This window comes from Triticum dicoccoides, chromosome 5B (assembly GCF_002162155.2).
Source record: "Triticum dicoccoides isolate Atlit2015 ecotype Zavitan chromosome 5B, WEW_v2.0, whole genome shotgun sequence".
NCBI classification, from domain to species: Eukaryota; Viridiplantae; Streptophyta; class Magnoliopsida; order Poales; family Poaceae; genus Triticum; species Triticum dicoccoides.
The window spans coordinates 657,834,831-657,839,362 of record NC_041389.1 but is presented as its reverse complement, the minus strand read 5'-3'; the positions used below and the strand labels follow the sequence as shown (position 1 = coordinate 657,839,362).

Below are 4,532 nucleotides of genomic sequence, written 5' to 3'. Positions count from 1 at the left end.
ATTTCTTTGCGAATGGCAGGGGCCTTCGCCAAGGGGATCCTGCCTCCCCTGCTCTTTTTAACTTTGTGGCCGACGCCTTCTCTTGCATGCTCTCCAGGGCGGCCCGCTGTGGGCACATCGCTCCTGTGGCCTCCCATTTACTTCCAGAAGGTGTCTCCCATCTGCAATATGCGGACGATACAATCATCTTGGTGGAGCTGGATGACGCCTGTATTGCCAATCTGAAATTCATCCTGTTGTGTTTCGAAGCCGTTTCGGGTCTTAAGATTAATTTCGCCAAGAGTGAGGTTTTGGTGACGGGTGTTGATGGGGCGGAAGCCTTGCGGGTTGCCAGGCTCCTTAACTGCTCATGAGGCTCCTTCCCCTTCAAGTATTTAGGCCTTCCTATCTCTCCTGGAATGCTTCATGCGAATGATTTCGCTCCGGCGGTTGCTAAAGTGGGGAACAGGGTGCTCCCTTGGAGGGGTAGATATAATACCAATGCCGGCAAAGTGGCTCTAATCAACTCCTGCTTATCCTCTCTCCCTATGTTTCTTATGGGCTTTTATCTTCTCACGAATGGCGTGCATGCTGACTTCGACAAACATAGGGGTGCCTTCTACTGGAATTCCGCTGATAACAAAAGGAAGTATAGGCTGGTCAAGTGGCAACTTATGTGTAAACCTAAGAACCTTGGGGGGTTAGGCATTATTAATACTCGGGTGATGAACATTTGTTTGCTTATCAAGTGGTGGTGGAAAATTATGACTGTTGGGGCCGAGTCGTTGTGGTTTTCGATTCTTAAGGCCAAATATTTCCCTCACTCCAACCCGTTGTTTGCTTCCGCGCGGCGTGGCTCTCAGTTTTGGAAAGCCCTTGTCAAAGTTAGACCCATTTTTCTGGAGCATGTTAAGTTTACTGTTGGTAATGGGTTGGCTGTTCGATTTTGGTTGGATTGGTGGTCTGGGGATGCCCCCCTAGCCGTGCGCTTTCCGGTTTTGTTTTCTTACTGTCCTAATCCGCAGATCTCCATCGCGGAGGTGGCTGCTAATAATTGGGATTTGGCTTTTCGTCGGGCCCTGTCTCCTGAAGAGTTGGAAGATTGGCAAAGTCTCTCTGCCCTCTTCCCTGTGCTCTCGGAGTCGGCCGACTCGGTGATTTGGCCTCATTCGGCCTCTGGTAGATTTTCGGTTAAGTCACTGTATTCTAGACTTATTGGTGGTACTCCTTCGGCTCGATTCTCTTGCGTTTGGAAATCCAAGGTTCCTCCTAAGATTAAGATTTTTCTCTGGCAAGCCTTCCGTGGTCGCCTCCCGACTACTGATCAGATCAAAAAACGCAATGGGCCGGGCTCGGAATTCTGTAATTTATGTGGGGCCTTGGAGAACTCTGATCACATCTTTTTCAATTGCGTTCTGGCCAAATTAGTTTGGTGCTGCGTCAGATCTTGGCTTCGGGTTCCCTGGAATCCCTCCTCTTTCGCTGAGATTCGAACCCTAGCCAAAGCCTTGGTCGGGGTCACCAAGAGGGTATTTTGGGTTGGCCTGGGAGCTTTATGTTGGGCTCTCTGGACCATTAGAAACAAATTTACTATTGAACTTACCTTCCCATCTAAGCCTGCTGATGTTCTTTTCAAATCATGTATATTCTTGCAGCAGTGGAGATCATTGACTAAGGAGACTGATCGGGATGCCCTGGACCTTCTCATCGACAAAATTCGGGCTTCGGCTTCTCAGATCTCCGGGAGGAACCCTGTCGTCTAATCTGGTGCTGTCGCTTGCGGGGATTAGGTGTTTCTCCCTCCCCGGCCTGCGCTCCGTGTATGGCAGTTGCATGTATCTTTCCTGCTTTGGCTACTCTCTTCCTTTTCTTTGTGTGTGTTCTCCTGTGAACTTGCGGTATCCGTGACGCTGCCTTGAGGCTTTATCTATAAAGTCGGGCTTTGGCCTTTTCTCTAAAAAAATCATGTTTATGAAGGTATGGGTACTCCCTAAGTCCACCAACGCTATGCCACTCCTGCTCCATTGTTGACTTTAAAGGAAAATGTTGCAGCAATGGGTAGTTTTCCTAGGGCCTCGAGTGATATGTGCATATATTGTTCCTCTTCAATTGGGGAAGTAGCAGGTGTAGTGTTTTCTTCAGTTGGATCACTGCCCTGTAGAATTTCATCTGTTGTTTCCTCAACATTTTCTTCAGTGGTTATGATATTCAGTGTTTTGTATTGGGCACACTTGTGTCTAAAGAACCATTTGCCTCCACAGTATCTGCAAGTACTAGGTTCTCTGCACTTTCCTTCGGGCTTAGGGTCGGTTTTCTGTTCACCTTCCTTCTTGACGCCATTAGTATCAGTCCATCTTGGTCTGTTTTGTACTGGTGTTGTGTTAAACTCATATATGCGTGTATGATTGTAACAAGGACGTGTAGTCATAATGCACGTATCTTGAGATAGAGTTAGTTTGAATAGGTTGTTAGTATCTAGTCTATCTTCTTCCAACTGCATGATCTATCTCTATCTCTTCTTTCCTTGTACTCCAAGCTTGTATGCCTTATCAAGGAGTCGGCCCCTGCTATATAACATGGAACCATTGCTACCAGGATAGGTACGACGTTACAACAATTCTCACATGGTAATCAGAGCCCATCTCTTCCATCGCATCTAGCTTCCATCCCTTCCACCACCTACGCTCGCTGCCATGGCTTCCTCTACCGCCACCGTAACCTCTGGTCTCTCTGGCCAAGTCACGGAAAAGCTCTCCCGCACCAACTTCATCCTCTGGCGCACCTAAATCACACTGCAGATCAGAGGAGCGGGATTCTTCGGGTACGTTGATGGAACGAACCCGGAGCCGGCCAAACAAGTCGTCATCAAGGACAAAGATGGGAAGGAGGAGACCATCCCAAATCCCCTTCATGCCGTCTGGATCCGAGAGGATCAGCAGGTACTTGTCTATCTGTTGAACAATCTCACCAAAGAAGTTCTAGTGCAGGTTACCTCCATCGTCCATGCACATGAACTCTAGGCAGACTTGGCAAGCATGTTCTCGTCCCAGTCGCTGTCGAGGGTCAACAACATCCGCATCACACTAGCGAATGCACAGAGGGGCACGTAGTCCGTGGCAACATACTTCGCGCACATGCGCTCCCTGGCGGACGAGCTTGCCGCAGCAGGCAAACCGCTTCAAGATGACAGCGAGCTGATCTCCTACATCCTTGCTAGTTTGGATATGGAGTATCAGCCGCTTGTCTCTGCCCTCGACGCCCGCACACAGCCGGTCACCCTGGATGAGCTCTTTGCCCAGATGAGTAACTTCGACCAGAGAGTCGCGCTCTTCTAGGGAAACAACTCTGGCGGTGGGTTCAAGTCATCTGCTAACGCCGCTTCACATGGATGCGGCGGCGGCGACGACGGCTCCTCACGCTATCGAGGGCCAGCGCGCAAGGCAGAGGCGACCAGCGACGGTAAGAGTGGCACCCCCAACTCTCGCGGCAACAACAACGGTGCATGACCCTCCTACACCAACCCTAAGGGCCGCCGCAACAACTCCAGCAAGTCCCGTCCAGATGCCGTCTGCTGCCAGATTTGTGGCAAGCTTGGACACTCGGCGAGGGACCGCTGGTACCGCTTCCAGGAGGACAGCGACTCGCCTGGTGATGAGAAGGTCCCTGGAGGAGCAGATGCCTCGTACGGAGTCGACACAAATTGGTACGTCGACAGTGGTGCTACCAACCACATCACCGGTGAGCTGGAAAAGGTGAGCATGACGGAGAAGTACCGCGGCCCCGATCAGATCCATGCAGCTAATGGAGAAGGTATGGGAATCCGTCACATTGGTCATTCAGTTATTAAAACTCCTCACAAAAAATTTCATCTTAGAAAATTTTCGCATGTCCCTAGAGCATCAATGAATCTCCTATCCGTTCATCGCAATGCCATTGATAATCATGTGTTTCTCGAGTTTCACCCGTTTTTCTTTTTGATCAAGGATCAGGCCACGAAGAGAATCCTGTATCGAGGTAGATGCGTTCGAGGACTCTATCCATTGATTCCGGAGATTAGGAGATTCAATAAGCAAGCATATGGTGTCACCAAATTATCTTCAACTCGGTGGCATGATCGACTAGGGCATGCATCATTTTCGTTAGTAGAACGAGTGCTTAGGAAAAATAAGCTTCCATATGTTGGGGAGCGTAGTCTTGAAACAATTTGTGGTTCTTGTCAAAAGGCCAAGAGCCATCAGTTACCATATCCAATTTCTTCTAGTATTTCTACCAAACCACTACAACTCATATTTTCTGATGTGTGGGGTCCTGCACCCTCTTTAGTTGGTAAACATACTTATTATGTGAGTTTCATAGATGATTACAACAAATACACATGGATCTATCTCCTAAAGAAAAGATCTGATGTCTTTCAAGTCTTCAAAAAAATTCAAGCACTCATTGAAAGAAAATTTGACAGCAAAATCATCGCTGTCCAATCTGATTGGGGAGGGGAGTACGAGAAATTAAACTCCTTTTTCCAAACTCTTAGTGTGTCTCATCATGTGTCATGT

General features: G+C 48.6%; 1 pseudogene; it reads left to right on the top strand.

The window, feature by feature from the left end:
- The first annotated feature begins 3,155 nt into the window (after nucleotides 1-3,155).
- Nucleotides 3,156-3,292, top strand: LOC119313343 (annotated as a pseudogene).
- Nucleotides 3,293-4,532: the final 1,240 nt, after the last annotated feature.